Raw genomic sequence first — 10521 nt, forward strand, 5'->3', positions numbered from 1 at the left:
GGTGTCAAATGTTTATAAACTGTTTGGGCTGTGGATGAGAGGGTGTGACACCTAAGTGGGAGGGTGAGGTGTTTTTTTTTTTTGTTTAAGGAATTGTCCGTTTTATGAAATCGTCAGGTTTGTGTTTTTGTTTTTTTGTGTGTGTGAAAGGTATGTAAATATTGTTTGAAGCTTTTTTAGGATGATGTGTAAAATAATGTGAAATGAAATCTTTTGTCAGAATTTTGTACTTTTGATAATAAAAGATAAAAAAAAATAAAAATACTGTCATGAGGAGACGTAAAAAGCTTACAGCACCTGGTATTCCCAGGCGGTCTCCCATCCAAGTACTAACCAGGCCCGACCCTGCTTAGCTTCCGAGATCAGACGAGATCGGGCGTATTCAGGCTGGTATGGCCGTAAGCGACAGCAGTACTCGCTTACGGGCCTTTTCTACGTGTCCGTCTTCACCATCCCCTGAGTCCTGATGTCCATGTGAACGTGACAAGAAGCTCTCAACACACTTTGTCCACCATGGCAGTAAAGAGCCGCCGTTACACAACAAGGTATTGATTGTAGCATCACCTTCAGCCCAACATGAAAACGTTTGTGACACAGAAACACGTCAGCGACGATAAATCACCTCACATCACACCATGTACAACAGTGTCGCAGAGACAGGCTCCTGCAAAGGACATTTTCACTCAATTTTAGTGTTTGTTTAAGAAGCTCTACAAGGGAAAAAAAAGAAAAGAAAAAGACGTAACTAAAAAATAAAATATATACCGCCACGTCTTGTCACAGCATCTATAAAACTGTGGTTAGTTACCAAGTCCTTCGCTTACGGCCATACCAGCCTGAATACGCCCGATCTCGTCTGATCTCGGAAGCTAAGCAGGGTCGGGCCTGGTTAGTACTTGGATGGGAGACCGCCTGGGAATACCAGGTGCTGTAAGCTTTTTACATCTCCTCACAACCTGCACAGGACGCTGTTGTTCATTCTCTGGAGACAGCTGGCAACTAAAACCTCTCTGGGTTATTAAAAGCCAACAAGTGAACTGATTCTGCCTCCACGTCTGCAGGAGACCTTCTCTGTTTCTTGGTTCCTCCTCCGACCACCAGGTGGCGCCTCCTGCTTTGGATTGAGGCTGTATGTGAGAAAGTTGAGGTGGATCAGCTGCAGCTGATGCTGCTTTGTTGTTGCTTCTGTTGTGGCTGTACAGTGGCTCCAGATACAGGATGCAGGACACTGAATCCAGGTGAGCTCAATCAATTCACTTTGATTTGTTGAGCAACATTTGTCATCTCACAGCGCAGAACATAGTAAGGTACAGACCTGATGAATTCCAAACAGAGGACAGAAAAGCCAACAATCCAGAGTTGCCTTTGGACTCCCAATGAGCTCCAGTCAATCAGTGAATGAACCAACTGGCAGATAGTTTGAAAGCATCAAATGTGACAAGAATCACAGAGACACAACAGCTGAGTCATTTCTGGTGCTTTATTCAACCAAATACAAACTAAAGTAGGTTTATTCTGTGTTGTCTCTGCACTCCTTCATGTTGGAGTTGACATCAAATAATGATTCCAGACTTTAAAAGCTTCAAGTTTTAATCTGAGGCTTCAACAGATGCTGCTGCTGGTTTTAAATTCAATTAGTTCAAGATTCTCTCTGAGTGACTTTTTCTTGTGATGTTTGCTGCTGCGTCATTTTAAAAGCAGATGATCCATGTAGACGACATATTTAGTCCCAGTATCATCAGGACCGTTACAATACTGGAGCCAAAGTGTCCTGTTTTACAAATGAAGAGCAAACGATGATATTAGAGAAACACAAAGATTATAAACTCCAAACACAGACTGACAGTAACACAGCTGCAGCAGCTGAAGGAGGGAAAGCTGCAAAAACTGCAGACTGTGTGAAAGTTAACAGGATTAACAATATTACTACCAAATTATCAGCTCACAAGTAGATCAGACTCTAATTCCAACTGGATGTTGTGTTTAATGAACATGTTCTCAGCTGTATTCTTCTGGCTGCAAGACATCAAACTATGATTCAAAGCGATAAGTAAGCTGACTCTCATGTGGTATGGAACACTACAGGTCAGTGGATACAACTTCAAATATTTCTCACAGGAACAATCTAGAATCATAAATCGTATTGTAATACAAAGGAGGTAGAACAATGAAATGACTTTGCTTGCAGCTCTAAAAACTCCGATCTTCCTCTCCCTCTATCGGTGCTCTGAGCTCCACTGGATCTTCTAATGCTGATGACAGTTTTCAAGAGAACTGATTGGTCAGTAGGAGGAGCTTTTATACACATGGAGTTAGAGCAACACTCTCAACAGTTTTCTACTGATTTAAGAACAGGACAAACTAAACAAGCTGTTGTATAGATTTGTCCACAATCTCCTCTCAAGTGTCCATTTTAGGGAGTTTGCAGTCAACCAAGGCAAACTGAGAATCACTCCCACTGGGAAGATCAGTGAAGGAAGGTCCACCCGGCTGGTCCAGAAGCTCCTGTCCAGCAGAGCAGCATCAGGATGGAGACGTAACCAGGTGAGTTAACTAGAGAACCGACACATTCACACTGACAACTTCCCTCCAGATCACACTTTATGTCTTCAACTTGGACTGGAGATCATTTGTTTGGAACTAAACTCTGCGGGGTTCTTCTGTAGTTGATCCTTTTAATGGAATCAGAGCTCAGCCTCCTGACGTCCACATCAGTCTCCTTCAGTATCCCAGCATCACCAACTCCCAGAACAATACAAGAATAATTCTCTTCATTTATGGGGCAGTTTTCAAAATCCAAGTGACAAAGTTCTTCACAAGATCAGCAAAAGGAAACAGAACAATCACAAAATCATTAGAATTAGAAAAAAGATAAAAACTATTTGGTTCAATATGGTTCATTTATGTTGGTTCTTTTAAAAAGGAAGAATAAATTGATTTAGATGAAATATCACGATGTTCAGTTTAGATTTGAATAATTCTCCTGATGGAACTGAACATCACAGATGACAAGTTCAAGTCCCATAAGAAGGCTGAAAATCCAACAATTCCTTCTGTTTTTACAGGTTGTGACTCTGGTAAATGGTGTCATTTTTTAAAGACAACAGCTGGTGGGTTTTGGATTTCAAAGATTGAACCTAAGTGCTTTTCTTAAACTACTGAGCTGCTGCACAGTGAAATCTTTGAGTGGAGCTCAGGATGAAGTTTTCACTTCTCATGCTTAAATGCAGAAATATTTGCAGTGGTGGTTTTACTGCAAGCATCTACTGATGTCACCAGTAAAGTGAATAAAAACAGTCAGTCTGTGAAAACAGGATTTATTTCACTTTACACCTCTAAGTGTCTGCAGTTAGTTTAGCTGAATCCATGCAAAGATGTTTCTATTTTTCTACGTGGCAGGAATGTCAGTGAAATATAAATAATAATAAACAACTGATCTGCCTCGTCACAGATCCCACTTTAACCCATGAAGAGCAAATAATATTAATATTTTATAAACAAAATATAAAGCGACGAAATAAACAACTAGTATGCAAAAAACAACCAGTGCATAAAAATACAACTTGTTTGAAAAAATAAACAACTAGTGTGACAAAATAAAGCCAGTGTGATAAAATAGCCAGTGTGATGAAATAAACAGCCAGCGCGACAAAATAAACAACCAGTGCGACGAAATAAACAGCCAGTGCGACAAAATAAACAACCAGTGTGACGAAATAAACGACCAGTGCGATAAAGTAAACAGCCAGTGCAACAAAATAAACAACAGTATGATAACATAACCAGTAGTATAACATAAACAGCTAGTGCAACGAAATAAACAACCAGTGCGACAAAATAAACAGCCAGTGCTACTGGGTTAAAGCGCAAATAAAAACATGAAAAATATTTTGTAAAAGTGAGAGGTCGGTAGCAGCTTTAATTTTTTCTTACAACTTTTCGGTGACCCTCCCAAAATATCTGTTGTGCCCCCCCAACTAAAATTAATCTGGATCCGCCCCTGTCTATAGCATCAGATTATTTGTTTCTAAAAAATATTTCTCCACCGATATGCACAGTATTAAAAACATACGGAGCCAAAACTTACGTTAAACAACCAGTAAATGAACTGTATCCTATAAGATCAGCCTCTGATTGAAGGCTAGTAGAGCCTATATCTAGGAGTTCAGCGAGAGTCTCTCGTGTAAGCTTGATTTTTTCTTCTTAATTCTTATTTTCATAACCAAGAAAAACCCAGTTCCAGGAAATTACTAGCTTTTGCTTAGTATTTTCTGACATGAAACATTTCAGCTTCAAACAGGAACCAAACCTCTCATGTTTTGTAAAAAGCTGTACACAACCACATTACAAGTGCTTCTTCATATCTTACCAGCAAACTGTCTGATTTGCGGCGGCCGGCGAACACGGACCCACAACCTCCTTCTCTGAGCTGATGCTGCTGCTCGTATTTGCTGTCGAATTGGGCTGAACAGACACAGATTTAGTTTTACTACAACTGTGAGGGATATAAATGACACAAATCTTCATTTTTCCACCACATCTCTTCCTGCTGACCTCTTTGTTCCTCTTCTGACAGCTCTACTCTGTCCTCCACCAGTTGAAGACTCCTCTTTTTAGTTGGAGCTTCAGCAGCATCAGCAGCTTTCCTCTTCTCTCCTCACTGACTGCAGCCCTCTAAAGGGTCGCTGATGGTCTCTCACAGGACAAAGTTACAGGACAAGTGCTTGATTTGTTTGTGAGATTTGTTTCCACAAGTGTGGAGACACAGGGAGGCACAAAATCACCCATATGGGACAAGAACAATCACATAAAACCATATAAAATGACTGAAGTGGGTAAAATGTCCAACATGGAAAATTAGAATCCATGAACACATGCAAAATGACCAAAATGGAACTAAAAACAACATGGAAAGATAGAAAAGGATCAAACTGAGAAACAACATGGCCAAAATTAAACACAAAATGATCAAAATGGGATATAAAATAAACAAAATATACAACAAAAGTAACAAAGTAGAACAAAAAAGGTAATTAAGAGGTGCGAAATGGCCAAATATGAGCCACAAAATTATTAAAATGGACAAAAAAATCAAGAGGTAAATTAGCAGAATGAAACATGAATAGGCCAAAATGAAATACAGAGATGTTAAATGAGACAGAAATAGCCAATAAGTGAAACAAAATTAACTAAATAAAACAATAAACAACATAAATAGATGGAAAATAAAATAAACCACAAAATGACTCAAATAAAAACATCCTTAAAGACATACAATACAACACACTGAAGCTTCATCCAATCAGCCTGACACTGTGGGAGCCCAGTGATACTCAACAGCGGGCCACCCACAGGTCCGCAGGACGTCTAGCCACATTTTCTGGCCACTTCACTGAACTCAACTGAGTCAAGAAAGAACGTTTCAAATGTAGCTTTCACACAGGATAACTGCCGTGAGCAACGCTGTCCTCAAGGAACAACCACTGCTAGGGTACGGACAAGGAATTTGCAAGAATGATGCTTGCTTTGTTGTGCGCAACGTGACACCAGGCTGCCTTGTCCTGTACTGTGCTGCATTTGAGGAGCCATTTTTCACTTTCACCGGTCTCACCATTGTGTTTCCAGAATTGTGTGGCTGTGTGTGTTCTCAGTGCTGATGGTGGAACGGCCACGAGCCACCAAGCAGCTACTTTTGCACTTCCACCCATTGTGAGACCATAGTGTGACTGAAAGCTCACCGTTCGACCCTTCTGTTCTTTCTCCAACTCGCTGAAACCCGTGCAGAAAGATCTGACTTGGATAGTGTGACTGAAGACCTTTGCCGTCCGCAGCCAAGAGGAAAACCACTCTCTCTTCAAACTGAGTTGCGTAAGCATGACGACGCCACAGAAGCAGCTGGTGCTGCTGGCTTTGTTTGACAGCTTTGGTGGTCACTGCCCAATCTGCCAGAGCGTTGTTATTAGCTTGTTTTACTTCCATTCTACAAGGCCAGAGAAGGATGCACCATTCCTGGCAGCACTGCAGTACCAGGTCGATGCGTGGAGTGAAAGGAGCAAACCCCTCTTTCAGCTCCCAGTGCTAAAAATCCATTTAATATATAGTCCTCACATTGGAGGACGTATCAGATATTAAACTGATAAGAACAGATCCTACATTTGATCTTAGCCAAAAGGCCGAGAAGCGATGAGCCCTGACCTTTTGCTGCCCGGGCCCAACCCCCTGGTGAAGTCCTCACTGACTCCGCCCACAAGCTCCACTGAGCACCACCCAAACCCCCGTCAAGCACAGATCCTCTGCTTTCAACAAATAGATACGACTCTGCCAGACGGCAAAGCCTGACAAAAATAGGCTAAACTCGTTGGAGTCACTCTCCACGGAAGTCTGAACAGACTGAAGATTGAAGTTACTTCAATTTGAATTTAGTTTTAAATCAACTCCAGCAAAAAATCCAATTTTAAATTATTCACAATATTAAGTTGGTGAAACATTATTATGTCAAAACAATATAAACATAGATAAATGTTTGCAACTTAAAAGGTTTAGCTAAATCAGTACCTTGGGCTTGTAATCTTGCAACCATGCATTTAACTAATTTAATTAACTTGTAAAAGTGTATTTTATATAACGGGGTTATACCTTTTAAATGCATTAGCATGTAGATAACTTTAATTTTGCAGCTGGTAAAGCCGAGGCTGGCTTTAATTTATATTTATTTTACATCTTGTGAATTTCCACTAGGGGAAAAAAATGCATCTAATAATACACCAGAACTTATATTTTGAATTATTAATCTTAATCTGTAAAGTAGCTCTTTAATACGTTATATAATAAACGTACAATGTCCTCTAAAATGTGCAGCTCAACTTGGTTTTGTGTAAACAACTTATTAACCAGGATGTAACTCTAAATGTAATCCGGAAATAATCTATCATGATGTGTTATTTATTATAATGAAGTTTTATTTCTGAGGAGGTCTTGATCCAGCCCAAGCTCTCTATGAAGACGAGAAAAAACTCCCCATGGAAGATGGGAAGAAACCTCGGGAAAGGCAATTCAAAGAGAGATCCCCTTTCCACGGACGGCTGGATGGAGGCTGCAGGAGAGAAGGAAGAAAAAACAACATGAGTTCTTGTGGTTTGACAGAAAACAGCATCAGAGCAGCATTAAGTGGAAAATGATGACAGTTACTCTGACACACTTTCAAGAAGTCCACAAGAGTTTGGGAAGATGATGGTACGACACATACGTTCAACGTCGGCGCGTATGTTAGGTTTGGAATGTTTCGTCAACTTCTCAAGTCTACCAGAGTCTGTGCAGACTTCAGAAGATGGAAATACATCTTGTATTTTTTTGAGAAAGCAAGTATGAGTCAGTGTGAAGTAAATTTAAATGAAGGGAAATTTTATCACGTTAAAAAATGCCGAAAGTTATGTTACATGGATTTCCTCGTACTCAGTGATGCAGACAACTGAAGTCGTACCGTCCTCTTCCAAAGATTTTAAGAGTTTGTACAGACTTTGGGAGAGGACGATAGGATGTACACTTCCTGCGTCTACGAGTACAAATGAGTCCATGTAATGTAACGTTCGGCATTTTCCAAAGTCTACCAGAGTTTGTGCAGACTTGGTAAGATGACAGTACGACGTATACCTTCAACATCAGTGCGTACTTAAGAACTCATAAATTTCATCACCTGCCAAAGTGTACAAGACTTTGAACAGACTTGGGAAGAAGACTTGTTCTTTCTGCATCGGCGAATACATGAGGGTCCAACTGAAAGTTCGTGATCTCCTCAAGTCTGTGAGAGTTAATGCAGCCTTGGAGAGATGCGAGTCCCTAAATGTAGTCATTTTGAAGTCACCAGACTCTGTGCAGACTTGGGTCGATGACAGGTCGACGTGTATTTTAAAACTTTACTTTATACAAGTGAGTCTGCTTAACGTAAGTTCCTTCATTTTTCAAAGCCTGCATGAGTGGCTCAGACTTAGGAAGATGATGGTACCATGTATACTTCTAACATTCGTGAGGACGTGAGGTTTTGTAAACTTGTGATAAACAGTTCAGAATGTTCTACTGTGAGGTAAACTAAAACCTCAGAAACAGGATTCTCCCAACAGCCTACCTTGGCCTCCGCCTCCTCCAGCAAACCACCGCTGCCCTCCGGAGGGAACCGGTCTCTCCAGAACCAGGATCAGCCTGAATCCACTTCCTGCCACTTCTATAAAGGCGCTTCCCATTCTGAAACATGAAACATAGTGAAGGGTGAAGTTCTGAAGCTCCACAGGAGAACGTTCCCACCACTCTGGATAACATTAGCTGCAGGTTCTAATCATGTTTTAGTCTAATGTTTAAACTACGTTTTACAAATATTTTCATTTCCAGAAATGTTCCTGTAAAGTTAATATGATTCTTTTAGCGTCAACATTCAAAAGATGTAGTCAGGAACACAGATTATGTTCAATGATTACAAAGTAGGAACGTTCTCAAAACAACATTTAAAGAGTGTTTTCCAATTGTGAGTGAGGCCTCTGGTGATTTTTATAAAATGTTCATCTAATATGATATATTAACAAAGGTGGAACGTTCTGGCCACAATGTGTTTAAGTCATGGAGATGTTGTTGAGGAAAAGCATTATTGAGTTAATTTTTATTGTATAATAAATTTTAATTTATTTTATTAATTTTTATTATATTGTTAATTTCTGTTTATTTTATTCATTTTATTGTACTGTTAATTTATATTTTATTTCTTTTTATTGTATTGCTAATTTTTATTTATTTGGTTCCTTTTAATTGTAGGGGTTGAAAGCCTTTGACGGATGAAAATTTTCGCATTTTTACTTAATACTTTATACTGTGCAAATCAGCAAGTACGCCGTGGTTTGAGATATAATTTCCTCCATCTACAAGTTCGAGACGGTTCGTGTCACGTAAATTCCAACACTCTTTTATTAATTTCTATTGTATTCTTAATTTTTACTTATTTATTTAATTTTTATTGTAATGTCAATTTTTATTGATTTTAATAATTTTTATTGTATTGTTTTTTATTTATTTTAATCATTTTTATTGTATTGTTAATTTTCATTATTTCATTAATTTTTATTGATTTTATTCATTTTTATTGTACTGTTAATTTTCATTATTGTATTGTCAATTTCTATTTATTTTAATGATTTTTATTGTATTGTAAATTTTTATTGACTTTATTCATTTTTGTTGTATTGATAATTTTCATTATTTTTGTCATTTTTATTGTATTGTCAATTTGTGTTGATTTAAACAATTTTTATTGTAGTGTTAATTTTCATTACTTCATTAATTTTTATTTATTTTATTTATTTTTATTGTAATAAGTTTTATTTATTTTATTGTATTATTAATTTTTTCATTTAATTTTATTGTATTGGTAATTTTTTAAATTTTATTCATTTTTATTGTTTTGGTAATTTCCATTATTTCATAAATTTTTATTGTATTGGTAATTTTATGTATTTTAGTCCTTTTTATTGTATTGTCAATTTTTATTGATTTTAATCATTTTTATTGTATTGTTAATTTTAATTATTTCATTCATTTTTATTGTATTGCTAATTTTCATTATTTCATTAATTTTTATTGTATTAGGTTTTATTTATTTTATTCATTTTTGTTGTGTTGTTAATTTCTAATTATTTTATTTATTTGTATTGTATTGATCATTTTTTGTTTAATTCATTTTTATTTTATTAAGTTTTATTTAATTGTATTATTAATTTCTAATGATTTCTTTTATTTTATTATATTGTTAATTTTATTTTTTATTTTATTTAGTCATTTTTATTGTATTGTAATTTTTTTCTATTTTATTAATTTCTATTGTAATCAGTTTTATTTTTGTCATTTTTATTGTATTGTTAATTTCTAATTCTGTTATTCATTTTTATTGTAATTCTAAATTTTTATTTTATTCATTTATATTTTATTACGTTTTATTTTTTATTGTATTATTAATTTCTAATTATTACATTTATTTGTTATTGTTTTGGTAGTTTCATTTATTTTAGTCATTTTTTTGTATTGTCAATTTTTTTATTTTAATCATTTTTAGTGCATTGTTAATTTTTATTTGTTTCATTCATTTTTATTGTATTGTCAATGTTTTTCATTTTAATCATTTTTAGTGCATTGTTAATTTTTATTTGTTTCATTCATTTTTATTGTATTGTTAATTTCTAATCATTTTATTTATTTGTATTGTATTTGCAATTTTTTTATTTAATTCATTTTTATTTCATGAAGTTTTATTTATTTGTATTGTATCAATAATTTCTAATTTTTTAATTTATTTTATTATCTGGTTAATTTTATTTTTTTATTTGATTTTATTGTATTGATAATTTTATTTATTTTAATAATTTTTATGGTATTGTCAATTTTTATTGCTTTTAATAATTTTTATTGTATTGTTAACTTTCATTATTTCATTAACTTTTATTGTATTAACAATTTTTATTTATTTTAATCATTTTTAGTGTATCG

At 35.8% G+C, this 10521-nt stretch overlaps 1 long non-coding RNA gene and 3 other non-coding genes across 4 annotated transcripts; 1 reads left to right on the plus strand and 3 right to left on the minus strand.

The window, feature by feature from the left end:
- Positions 1-285: 285 nt before the first annotated feature.
- On the minus strand, positions 286-404 carry LOC111570019 (5S ribosomal RNA). Its single transcript, XR_002746247.2, has one exon. It is a non-coding gene; the product is annotated as a 5S ribosomal RNA (ribosomal RNA).
- A 414-nt stretch (positions 405-818) lies between these two features.
- LOC129348364 (5S ribosomal RNA) lies at positions 819-937 on the plus strand. The gene has a single exon (XR_008600900.1). It is a non-coding gene; the product is annotated as a 5S ribosomal RNA (ribosomal RNA).
- Positions 938-4180: 3243 nt separating this feature from the next.
- Positions 4181-9261, minus strand: LOC129348290 (uncharacterized). The gene is made up of 3 exons (XR_008600802.1): positions 8123-9261; positions 4555-7093; positions 4181-4464 (listed from the first exon to the last, which is right to left on the minus strand). It is a non-coding gene; the product is annotated as an uncharacterized LOC129348290 (long non-coding RNA).
- Positions 5994-6185, minus strand: LOC129348354 (U2 spliceosomal RNA). The gene has a single exon (XR_008600891.1). It is a non-coding gene; the product is annotated as a U2 spliceosomal RNA (small nuclear RNA).
- Positions 9262-10521: the final 1260 nt, after the last annotated feature.

The sequence above is a fragment of the Amphiprion ocellaris genome, chromosome 24 (assembly GCF_022539595.1).
Source record: "Amphiprion ocellaris isolate individual 3 ecotype Okinawa chromosome 24, ASM2253959v1, whole genome shotgun sequence".
Classification (NCBI taxonomy): Eukaryota; Metazoa; Chordata; class Actinopteri; family Pomacentridae; genus Amphiprion; species Amphiprion ocellaris.